Raw genomic sequence first — 13598 nt, forward strand, 5'->3', positions numbered from 1 at the left:
GAAGCTCTGGCTTGCGCCTTGACCATTGGACTTCAATCTCCTCATGTGACAGTTGTTAGGAATCAAGGGATTAATACAGAGGGTATCTGGAGCAGGGCCAGGCAAAGGGAGGGACCTTCAGATACAGTTCTCAGAAATCCTCTGAGCATATGACAGTAAGATACCCAGAAAGAGATAAGATGGTATCTGTTATTAATGGTGTGACAGACATGGGATTATGAAACAAAACATGGCTTTCTTTCATTATTTCCCTATCCCCATGAGGAAGGGGATCCTTCACTTTGTTCACTTTTGCAGCTGGGGAAACTGAGGCACAGAGTAGCTGAGTGACCTATTCATGACTCCCAGCTGAGAGGAAGCACGGCCTGACTTCTCAGCCATGCGCCCTAGGACAATGGGTGCTATTCAGTCCAATTCTTGTGGTGGGAAGTCCACTTCTTGTCAGTCTTGGGGCTTGAACTCGGCCTGGACCCTGTCCCAGAGCTCCTCAGCTCAAGGCTAAGGCTCTACCACGTGAGTCACAGCACCACTTCTGGTTTTGTAGTGGTTCTTTGGAGATAACAGTCTCACAGTCATTCCTGCCCGGGTTTGCTATGAACCATGATCTCATATTTCATCCTCCTGTGTACTTAAGATTATAGGTATGAGCCACCTGCACCAGGATTAAGTGTAATTCTGACATTCTTTCAATCTCTCTCTCTCTCTCTCTCTCTGTCTCTCTCTCTGTCTCTCTCTCTGTCTCTCTCTCTGTCTCTCTCTCTCTCTGTCTCTCTCTCTGTCTCTCTCTCTGTCTCTCTCTCTCTCTCTCTCTCTCTCTCTCTCTCTCTCTCTCTCTCTCTCTCTCTCTCTCTCTCTGTCACAGGATCTTGTTGAATGGGTGCTGGAGGAGGTGGCCCAGCGTCCCCATGTGGCTGGAACCTGTGGCCCTCTCATCCTGGAGGTGTACTGTGGGTCAGGAGATATCTTGCTCAGTCTGTTGTACCAGCTCCATGAGGTAAGCCCTGCTGTGCCTGGCTAGACCAAGACGGTTATTCATTGTCCATCTAGCCTTACTGTACTCAGTATTGGGTTCAATGTCCTTTTCTAGCAAAAAAATTTCTGGCCAAAATTGATACATAGTTAAAGAATAAAAATGTAATGCCATCTTAAGAAAGTCATTTAGGGCTGTGGGAAAGTGGCTTCATGGTATGGTGATTGCCTAGCATGCATGAAACTGGGTTGAATATCTCAGAACCACATAAACAGAAAAAGAAACACTGGAAATGGTGCTGTGCCTCAAGTGGTAGAGGGTTGGCCTTGAAGGGAAAAAAAGCTGAGGAATAATTCTCTATTCCTGAGTTTATGTCCTAGGACTGGCAAACAACAACAACAACAAAAAACAAACATTTAGTAAATGAAAATAAAGAACCTATACTTGGAATATATAATTGCTGGTTCCAAACTGATACCTGACAATAGTCCTAATTCATGCACTTTAACTATATTAGGATACTTTCTTGAAAAAAACTTTTTTTCATAAGGTCACTGCAATTAATGCCAGGAATGTGCTTAGATGTCAGGTGAAGATTAATTCAGGAAATTCAAAGATTCCAGGCTTTTGAGTATTCACTGCTAATCTCATTGAGAAGGGTAGTCTAAGTGAGATTTGGAAACCATTTTGGCCAGTCATGTCACCAAAATGGCAGAGGCTAATTAACAGTTGTGACAGAAGAGAAGAAATGACTCCAGATGGAAGGAATAAATGATAGTAAGTAAGGTATAGCAGAAACCATTCTAGGGAACCATTTTTGGTTATTGAAGAAGTAGTTGTCAACTAGGCATATTCCTCATTGCCTTTAGCATTCTAAATCTCTTAGGCTAGTTCTTAATCTCTGTGTGATAAATATATCCCTTTCTATGCTGTTCTTGCATACCTGGTCTCCTTTGCTTTCTTTTTTTTTATTATTTTTTATTGTAAAAATACAGTGCTTTCTAAAAATATGTCTTTCTCAATTTCTCTATGAATATTTCCTGATAATAAATATACCTACACAGATGGAAGAGGCTACTAATGTAAGGGTCCCATAGCTTCTGAGTCATTAATGTAACAAAATGGCAAAGGAAGACATATTTATTGCTACCTCAATTATTCTAAAAACTGCAATGTCAAATCATTTGATTAAGATTTCCATTCTTGTCTACTTAGTGTCATTAACTGCACTAAATACAAATAGGAGCCGGGTACTGGTGGCTCATGCCTGTAATCCTAGCTAGTCAAGAGGTTGAGACCTCAGGATTGTGGTTCAAAGACAGCCTGGTCAGGGAAGTCCATGAAACACTTATCTTCAATTAACCACTAGAAATCAGGAAGTGGTGCTGTAGCTAAAGTGGTCGAGCACTGGACTTGAGATGAAGAGCTGAGGGACATTGCCCAGGATCAGAGTTCAAGCTCCATGACCAACAGAAAAAGTGCAAAAATGACTTTAAGTTTCCCCAAAAGGAATGACAAAGTCAATAGTAATCTTCCCAAGCAAAGAAAATAATTCCAAAATGATTCAGTGCACCTAATTTTGCTGAGTTACTTAAGTTATGGATTCGTTTCTGAACATATTCTCTTCTTATAAAAATTGTCAAATATTAGCTTTAGTATAAACTTAATCTAATATTTCTCGGTTCAAAAGAGAAGTCCATAAGTTGATGTCACTTAGATTTATTACTATCTCAGTTCAAAGCCAACCCAGGCAGCAGAGTTGGTCAAATTCTTATCTGTAATTAAACACCATAAAATGCAAAAGTGGAGTATTGGCTCAGTCAGTAGAGTCAGTCAGTCAGTAGGGGGCAGGTAGGCAGGAAAGACAACTGTACAGGGACAGGGTCCAACCTCTGAGTTCAAGCCCCAGAACCAGCACAAACTAAAAAAAAAAAACAAGCAAACAAAAGAAATCTCAGGTATTTCTTTGGGACCCTCTTATAGGAGTACTGGTCTGAGAAGAGACTCCTTTTACTGATCATACTCACTGGATCCTGCTCTTTTGAAATCCTTATTGCTATGGAAAACTCAGGTCCACACTAAAGGAATTGATAACTCCTGCAACAAGAGAATCATCTCAGGAGTGAAACATCCATCCATAAGACACTTTAAAACCTCCATGCCTTTGCTCCTTTGCAGGAGACCACTTTTAATATGAAGCTATTTCCTTTGTCCTATGTTGGCCTTCAAATGGCATATTGTTTCCTTTTGTAATACACTCAACTAGATTAGAAGTTTATAGACAAGTTTTATATGAGTAAAGGACACACTAAAAAAAGTCAGGAACAGAGTTTCTTTCAAGCCTTGGATTCTTTTCTTGTATTGTAAAAAGGAAAACAAAACTTAACTTGAATTTTGTCATTCCTCTATGTTCAATTCCTCTCCTGGGATCAGTTTACACTTTTAGTAACAGTTACTTCCACTCACTTCCAGTAACAATCTATGGTGCTGCTCCAGATAAAATGAAAGTTTTCTGGCTTCATTGAAATACTACAAGGACACCTTTGGGCATGTGGTAACATGTGTTTCAGAGACTTAGTAAAGAGAAAATGTGAAATTTAAATTGCTTATAAATACATTATCCATGAGTATATTGAGTTCAAACTTCTTAATTGCTCTGTAAATTAAGGCGAATTTTAAATGGGAAGAAGGGTTTCAGATCATTTGTTTTGAGTGTCTGTGCTGTGCATTAATTTCCCAAGTATACATGATTTCACAGTAGGAGACATAATAGCAATAATAGGAGAAAGAGAAGTTCTGTGTTTATGTATAAGGGTTCAATACAATAGAGAAGACTCTACAAATAAGACAGCATTGAAACAATAAAGTCAAGTCCAGCATGTAGAGTTATGGGAGTGATATAAATAAAGCATTACTCCTAAGTGGAACATGAAGCATGAGGCCACTCCCTTTCTAAATCATGCTTGCTAATCACGTAAATTCGTAAAAAGTAGAATGCAAGAATAATCCTGTTTCCAATGCAAGTCAGATATATGATCATGGACTTAACTGGAAAAAAAGAGTCCATATTGAGAGAACAGGGATTATACTACCAATGAAACTGGTGGCTAAGATCACATTAATTTTCTTTCATTTTCTTATATTCTTTTTTGCTGTTGTTGGTCATGGCAATTCACTTCTGAGACTGTGAGCTGTCCCTCTGCTATTCAGCTCAAGGCTACTGCTCTACCACTTGAGCCACAGTGCCACTTCCAGTTTTCTGGTAGTTGTTGGAGAAAAGATTCTTCAGGACTTTCCTACCCGGGCTGGATTTGAACCCCAATCCTCATAACCAACCACCACTAGGCTTGCGATCACTTTTCTAACAGTGTACACTCAGGATATGTAATGTATATGTTAATCTATCTTTATATGAATTCTTGAGTTAAAAATCTGTGCTACAGCTTACACTTTACACTCACAAAAATGTTTGTAGATTAAAAGTTGATACTCCTAGAAAAATAAAACCTAAGGATGTAAAGGATTCTGGGAAGTTTAGTTTGTATACAGCCTTGGCAGAACAGGCTTTGACACACTACCTATAATTAATCAGGCAAACCTGGAATCCCAGACATGAGCAAGATTGCTGAATAAGAGCTTGAGACTTTTGCATAAATACATACAAACATACACATACACAGAGAAGCACTTATATGTGCACAACAAATACACAATGAAACAATTCTCAGAATATGTAGAAAAGATAGAAAACAATAGAAAATATGTCCTGAATAAGACTACAATCAAGTGATAATTTTTAGTATTAGAAAGCCCTCAAGTGAACTTTCTTTAAAAAAGTTGAGAATATTACATAGCTGGGGACCAGAGACAGTAAGAGATTCAAGTAATCATTATTAATGGGATCAGATCCATGGAGGAATGAATCAGAGACCCCTGCAAGTACATCTGAAAATGTTCATATCCTGTGTCAAATGTTAGAACATCTTTGAAAATAGTACATAAACAGTCTGAGCAGTCAGTCTAGTGGATAAGATCATAGGAGAAGTTCAGAATTGCTAGTCTTTATCTAGATTAAATAAACCAACAACCTATGGCAGGGTAATGTGGTACAATCCTGGAGACTAAGACAGGAGATTAAGGAGTGGAATTACATAGTGATACCTTCCCTGGACCAGGTAGTATACTTTTGTCTCAAAAAAGCAAACCAAACAACAATAAAGGAATAAACAGTTGGAAGTTCGGGCTAATTTCATTACCATGTTTTGAGAAGTCAAGTTTCCTATTGAAATGCAACACATATACAATCCTCACTTGTTTTAAATGCTCTCTTCATTACAGAACATACCTAGATGCAAAATGGCTCATGATTCCCTCCCCCAAAATTGCGAAAGTAAGTATCATTCTGTTAGATTCCAAAGAACTGATGAAGGATTACAAAAGCTTAAGCCTGGAGAAATAGCAAAGTATGTCTAACGTAGAACTTTTTAGACCTTGCTAAACTAGAATTCAGATTTAAAATGAATATTTTGGTTTTCTTTGTAATTTCATAATTTATAGGATACAACAAAAGTCTTTTTAAGTAGAAAGTTTAATTGACAAATTCACAAATTATACCGGCATTCTATTTTCCTAGAATATACTTTCAAGAGAGTTATAATTAGAACTTAGTTAATAAATAATACCAACAGTTCATGTATAACATGATAATGTGAGTAATCTAGACAGAGTTGCCAACAAATGGATGACAGTAATTTATAAATTTGGGAAAAGAGCAATTTTTTGAGGGTGTGGTATAATATGGTGTGAAGAGAGTAATTGTGTGACATCTTCTTTCTTCTTCCTATATGTAACACAGGAAGCCATTTCCTTAATTACGTGCCTCGTTATACATTGAGAAAAATTCTAAGTATGGGGTTTGTTTTCATTTTCGTTTTTGTTTTATTGGCTTGTCCTAAAGCTTGAACTCTGGGCCTGGACACTGTCACTAAGCCTGTTTATTCTCAATGCTCGTGCCCTAACACTTCAACCTCAGTGCCACTTGTGTCTGGCTTTTTCTGAGAAGTTTATTGGAGATAAGAATCTAAGAAACCTTCCTGTCTGAGTTGGCTTTGAACCATAATTTTCCGATCTTAGCATCCTGAATATCTATGATAGCTAAAAAGTGAAATATGAATAATATTTGCAAGTGTTCTGATCTCAAGAATGCCACTGGGGGAAAAATGATGCAGCTCAGTTTATTGTGGCATTCTTTCCTGTACAAGGAGGGCATCACATTAGCAGAGGTGTAGTATTTTTTCACAATAGAGTTAAGCTATTCATGATGTGAATTAGGGAATTTTAAGGTGCACTTTTTACAAGATGGAAATTGTTGGTCTAGGATGACTTTATGGCTTAAATCTTGGGATTGATGTTCATACAAATAAAGCTTACTCTGATAAAAAATTGCTTACTCTTGAAGAATTAATTATTACAGATTCTTCATAGTCTTATCCTCTATAATAATGTGGCTATTTTTCTGTTGACTTCTCAAGTTGTAACAGCCCATTGGAAGCTGTACTTACTGCAGAAGATCATAACATGCAAACAGGAACTGTTTTGAATCTCTCAGGTATGGAATGTTGATAATTTAAAAATGAATAATTAGTCATAGGAATTTTTAATAACACACATATTCTGTCCTTTAAACAACTTATTTACTTTGAAATGTTTTGGGTTTCCATGTAATTAATCTCTTTTCAGTTTTAGTATGAGAATGTACTAAATTTATTCTTTTTTCAAAATATTGGCAAGTTTATTGTGAAAATACTGTCTAGATGGATAACATTCAAATTGATGACCTCCTGATAAAGAAAGGGTAATTAATTCAAATTAGAAGCCAAATAGTTTTGATTTTTAAAAAGTTACTACATAAAGAATAATATTTACTATACCAATACAGTGAAATTATATTTTATGCAGCTTATGTTTAAAATTTTATTATCAAAGTGATGTACAGTGTGGTTACAGTATTTGTAAGGTAGTGAAGGCATAATTTTCCAAACTTATTACCTCTTCCTCATTTTTCTCACAGTTTTCCTTTCCCCCTTCACCCCTCACAAGTTGTAATGTCCATTTCCAAAATATTGTCTTGTGAATATTGCTATTGCATTCGTTTGCCTTTCTGCTTTCTCTCACCATTTTGTTGTCCCTCTTCCCTTCCCTAGTTAAGGTAAATGTGTACACAATACACAGGGTACCAAAATCAAATACAGCAGGGAGAAACCATAGGGAAAATCCTAAAGAAAATAGCTATTACATAGTACATCAAAAACAAAGACCACAAATAAAAATCTGTTTCCATATCTTGCAGTTCGTTTTTCTCAGCATCAGCTTATATGGTCATATACACACATAACAATGACACTGGAAAATAATAGTTGGATGAACACTAAATCATGAAAACAACATGTTATCTTTTTGATTGTAAAGGTGGTATTAGGTTTGGTGAATTCGCGATTCTGATAAAGGAATTTCAAAAGAGTTTTAAAGTTATGACAGGTAAATTTTAATTGTTCAAAAATTTTAACACCTTAGCCTATTAAGAAAATTTAAAATTGCCTGGGAAAATAGGCTTTCATGCAAAGTAATCCATGGAGACATTGTAGAGAGGAAGCAATGTGGGTAAAGATGGCTCTTTTTCACACTAAACAAACCTCAGAAAACTTGCTATAAATCCAGTAGGTTCCCTTGAGAATTGTCATTACACAGGAAATCTACTCACTGTGTGAAACAAGGTTGTAGTGGAATTTAAATTCAAATTCTTAAAAAATAAGACATCAAAATTTGTGAATTAAACTTTAATTATCAAGCAGATAATTTGGGTCAGTCTGGGAAGGTGACTCAGTGGTAGAGCTCTTGCCTTGCATGCCGGAGGCCCTGGGTTCGATTCGTCAGCACCACATAAGCAAAAAGAAAAAATCCAGAAGTGTTGCTGTGACTTAAGTGGTAGAGTGTTAGCCTTGAGCTGAAGAGCTGAGGGACAGCGCCCAGACCCAGAGTTCAGGTCCCATGACTGGACCCCCACCCCGAAAAAAACAAAAAAACAAAAAAATACAAAAATAATTTGAGTCAAAATATTTAGGGAGAAAATGCCCCCTACAATGAAAGAGATTATTGGGTTTACACTTTTCTGTTTGTAATACTTTCCTCAATGTCTTTGCACGTGAAGCAGTGAAATACAGAAAAAAATCTGATTGGGTACTTCAAACCAATGATTTCATACTTCTAAGTGGCTCACAAAATATAATATCCTTATTAACAAGAGATAGTGAAGAATTCTCTAATTTCATAAGCCAAAAAGTTTTGGGTTCAGGGACTGGGAAGGTGGCTCAGTGATAGAACGCTTGCCTTGCATGCATGAGGCCCTGGGTTCGATTCGTCAGTGCCCAGGCCCAGAGTTTCAGGCCCCATCACCGGACCCACCCCAAAAAAATAGTTTTGGGTTCAGAAAAGAATTTAGCAAATGGGAAAGTTTAGAAAATAGTGTTCTTAGAAGCCCTAGATAAGTGTATTGGATTCAGCAGTAGATGGAAGCCAAAACTTTTTGATATAGATTGTCTTAATATTTTTGGTACCTAAAGTGATTTTACAGAGCCTATTTGGCTCACTACAATGCAGAACTGATTGAATGAAGACATGAAAACAAATTCCACATCCAAATGAGGCAACTTAAAAGAGTATTAAAAGAGAAAACATGAAGATGTAGCAGTGGCTGAGGCTTCACTTAGACTTGAAGCCAAGAAAATCAGGGAAGAGCTAAGAGGAGGACATAGAAGTAGGACACAGAAGCGTTGTCCTTTTGTAACAGACCTGTCTTCAAAGGTATGGGTGATTTAACTCTATTCTTCTCCATACATCTTAGTGATCAAATGCAAGACCATGAGAAAAATAATCTATTGAAATAATTTTGTAAAGAATAACTTCACTGCTCCTGATATGGTATCTAAGGAGAGTCTTAAGAGAGAAGACAAAAATGGAGTATTTTTTTGGTTTCCTCTAAGCATCTCGTTAGCAAAATATATCCTTGAGGTTAGAATTGATTGAAACAAAAAGTGATGGAGTACTTATTTGTCTGGGCAATTTAGACACAAGAAGACTTTCAAGGTAAAAGAAAAAAGAAAAAAATATAACCCAGTATTTGTGATCACAGCTCCTTGGACTGGTTTTCTGGAGACAAATTTTACATTAGATTTGTCCACATTAACATAGATGTTGTTTCATGGCAACCAAATGCAAGAGGAAAGTTTAATGGACTCGCTTAGTCAATTAAAGAGCATAATCAAAAAAATGGCAAATAATATTTAGTGAATTATTTGACCAATTACTTTGCCAGAATAAAGAAGGAAAATGTAATTCAAAATGAATTGACCTAAAAGTATGAATAAAAAGTAGTGAAGAGAGATGAGAGAAAAAATAGAGGATTGTTTTCTCTACAGTGGAGTAATGGGTTCTTCATCTTGTTTCTTCACAAGCTACCCATTGTGGCTCAGGACTGGAGAATCCAGTTCAGACAAAGAGAACTCATAGGAGAAAGTTAATATTTGCAGCAGATATAGGTGATTTATAACCTTAGATAATCTATTTAAATCTGTTCAGAATCCTCCCCTATGCTAAACTGCCCGCTTTGAACAGTTTTGTTTGCTTTTACCAAGACTTCACTTCATTAACTGCTTAAAATTTTTGAGAGGTCATATTCGTACTCTCTAGAGATTGCTGTTTGGTGATTTTGTGTGTTTTTGTTTGTTTTTGTGTTTTTTACCTGAATTTCCAAAGGTTGTGCAAGTGTCTTACAACTAAATATGTCCTCCTAATTATCCATTGCTCCTGGATCACAGTGACTCCTTCTATCATTCTCAACCATCCCTTCTACAAGATTTATTTCTGGTTTACCACTTCCTTTCTCAAATGTGTACATGGAGTATTCTAGCTGTACTTGCCCCTTGTTCCATTGTTCATTCCTTCTATGTATTTACTATTATTCCTCTTTGGTTTCAAGTTCCTGATAGTCATTCTGCTAAATTGTCTGTTAGTACTTTGAAACGTTTATATACATTCCATGGAGTTTCTGTCCTGCATATACTTGAACTGATGTCAGGTTATATTTCCATAATTCATTCATCTGCAATAACAATTTGCAAGACTGGAGACTTGGAACACCTAGACATGATTATATTCTCATCCATTTGCAGATTAATCTTTAGTCAACAAGAAAGTTTAAAATGGCTTTGAATGTATTCTTAACTACCAATTTTTATAAATGGCATTGTACAATGGTGTGTGATTATTATATTTTACATTGGATAAGAATTTATACTACCTATAAGTTTTGGAGAATAAAGAAAACTAACATTTACTACTATAAAGGAATATGATAGAAATAGAAGATAGATTTTGTCACATCTCAGATGAGTACCCATATTCAAGACTTAAAGACATATTTCTAACTATCTTAGACAGAGGGAAAACAAAACAACATATGATAAGGCAAGTATTTGTGACTTTTTAAAATGTCCCTTATTAAGTGATGAAATTTACTTTATTAGCTAACGTTTGGGGTTGAAATATGGGAGTATGATCTATTTAACAAATTTCTGGAAGATACCTACTGAACAACACAAATGGTGCATGGTACCATTTCTGCACTTTAATGAATGGTTGAACCTGTTTTGCATTAGTGCTGGGTAAAGAAATCAACTCTATTGTAACTTGCTCCCTACACTTGAAAAACTCGTAATGTCACTAAGTGTCATCTACTTAGCAAATGTTATTTTGGCAAGTGTAATTTCAAAAAGTTTATTTGAAAAGGAATACCCTTTCAGGAGATTAAATGTAGGTTATCATTGGTTTGAGAATGACATTTTTATAACACAGAACCAAGTTGTACTAAAGGACCAGTGTATTGAAGCACAAACGATCTTCTCAATTAATGTTTTGCTGAATTACATTTGACCTCTAAGTCAAGTTTTCCTAGGCTTGATAGATCAATCACGGATCTATCCTTCCAGGAACTATTTTTGGGACCACTTAAGCTAGACTGAAATATTACATTAATCATTAGGGGAGGGGTATTAAAAATAATCTTGTAATACTTTCTGATCTTGTTCATTCATATGGGCTGGTCATCTGTAAATTGAGTTTGAAATACAGTACTTTCTTTCGATTTTGTGACGTCATCTTTCATTTTAAGTTGCCTTGCATTAAACAATTGCTTGCTGCTAATTCTTGTATCTCAAGGATTTGGGGCCCTGAAATATTATAAGAAATGAGAAATTGAGGGAGGTTCCAGGAAGATGGTGGAGGAGAAGCTGGAGGCTAAACAAGCTCTCGCATAGAAAGCAGTTTTAGAGTTCCAGTGAACAGTCCTAAGCCAGAGAACCACACCAAGTGTGCCTTCACAGGACAGAGAGTTAGGCCAGAGAGAGAAAATACAGGCAGGGAGACAGTCCTGAGCACTTTCCAGCAGCCACCACGGCGGCGGCCATGGTGGCAGCGGCAACTGCCACCGCCATACCTGAATCACAAAGAGTCCAGGACGAAGGAGCCAGACACAGCCTGAGAGCGGATTCCAATCAACACCAGCAAGAACCGACAAGGAGCAGACATCTTCATCCTGCAGTTCGCAGACCAGAGATGACCCAGGAAGCAAGACTCGGCATGAGTACAAGCCTGATGTTCTCACTCCTTCTCAGGGAGCAGAGGAGGGAAGGCCACCCCTCCCCCAACCAGTACTGGAGATGTCCATCTTGGATACTGACAAAGCCCGGCGGAGCTGCTAGCTCCAACACAGGCCCTGGAATAAATCTAGAGTCATCTAGCAGATCACAAGAGCCTAACCTGACCTGCCAGACTCAGCTCCACTCAGGGAAAAGTCACCCAGCTTGGTTGCCAGCGCCAGGAGTGGCTTTCTTCACTGGGTAATCAGACCCAGAGGCTGCCCCTCCCTTTAGCAGCCTGCACAATCAACTGAAATTCAGTAAACAGAAACCCTGAGAGTGGCTCCAGGCTGGGCTCTGTGAGTTTCTCACAATCCAGCTCCCGGGAAAAGCTACTGTTTGCTGAAAGGCCTCAACTCTACCCAGAACCTAGCCTCATCACAGCATCTCCAAACTCGAAGAAAAAGCCATCTCCTCCCATTGAATGAACCTGGGAGGAGGATCGCAGAGCATTTTTCTGCCTGTTCCAAGAAACTGACTTGAGTAACCAACCAAGCCACAGGAACACAAGACCAGAGACTCCAACAAAAGGCTGGTTATGGACACAAGGGAGACACAGGATTTTTCCCACCGCTCCCAAAAAAATCAAAGAACTTTTTTTTTTGTTGTACCTTCATAAAAAATTTTTTTTCTTAAAAAATTTTTGTAATCTTTAATTTTAACTTTTTTTGAAAAAAAATATTTTCTAGTAAATTTTTTTCTCTTAGAATTTTATTTTAGGGGTATAAGTGTGTGTGCGTTTTTCTTCTCTTTTCTGTTTTTGTTTTTGTTTTTTTGTTTTGTTTTGTTTTGCTTTTTGTTTAGCTCTACTGAACTTCTGATCTTTTTTTCTTTCTTTCTTATCATTTTCACCTGTTCTTCTATTTCGTTCTTTATGTGACTTAATTGCTGTTCTGCATATCCTCAGATAAACCCGTAGTCGATTATTAGACCTTATCCCCCATTGTGTACACATTTAATCCACAAATTTATTACTCAGTTCAAAACCTCTTACACGTAAATTCCTTAATAGCAGTACTACATCTTTATACCTATATAATATTTTAAGTAAATTCCTTAATAGCAGTACTACATTTTAATACCTATATAATATTTTAAGTATCTTTATTTTTAAGTTTTTCATATCTCCTTTATATCCCTCCCCTTCTTTCATTATATTCATGTTCTTCTCTGAATATTTTTTTTCTTTCTGTATAATATTTTTAATTTTTACCTTTCTATTTTTTCTGGTCTCTTTTTGTTCCCTTTCTCTTTCTTCTTTTTTTTCTCTCTGTCTTCTTTCATCCTATCCAACCTATTGCCTGCTTTAAGGTTAGGACTTAGCTAACACTCCCTGTACCTTCCCACATCACTCTATTCCTATATTTTACCCACATCTCTTCCTAACCCTAATAATTTCTCGTATACCAAATTCTTGTTTGCGGTTCATAGCCCATAAATATATAGTTGTTTGATGTTGAATAGATGTATCTGTTGAACTACATTGTATCTGCAGACTATTAACTGTACAAATACAGACTTTGGTTGATGCTTGCCGTAACATAGTGTTCTAGCACAAAACTGGTTTTAATTGCATCCTAAATGAGCTCAGTAAGGTGGAAAAACACAAGAAAAATGGCAAGTCCGGGTATCTCAATTCCCACTCATGATAACCAGGGGACAGAACAAATAATGAATAATCCAGAGGAGAGTTCCCAAATAGCCCTACAAACACTGCTGGCAAACATTGATTAATGAAAAGATTGAAAACATAGAAAGGACTCTGTATGAGCATGATAGGGAGAGAGAGGAGGCAATCTAAAACTTTATACAAGAATACCATAAGCGTGAGGAAGCTACCCAAAAACTGATACAGGATTTGCGTGAGTAGCATGAGA

General features: G+C 36.9%; 1 pseudogene; it reads left to right on the forward strand.

Annotated features, from left to right (window-relative positions):
• LOC138805446 (MTRF1L release factor glutamine methyltransferase-like) overlaps positions 1-13598 on the forward strand; it is a 408270-nt pseudogene that overhangs the window by 316382 nt on the left and 78290 nt on the right.

Source organism: Dipodomys merriami, unplaced genomic scaffold, assembly GCF_024711535.1.
Source record: "Dipodomys merriami isolate MVZ:Mamm:240054 unplaced genomic scaffold, mDipMer1.0.p SCAF_393, whole genome shotgun sequence".
NCBI classification, from domain to species: Eukaryota; Metazoa; Chordata; class Mammalia; order Rodentia; family Heteromyidae; genus Dipodomys; species Dipodomys merriami.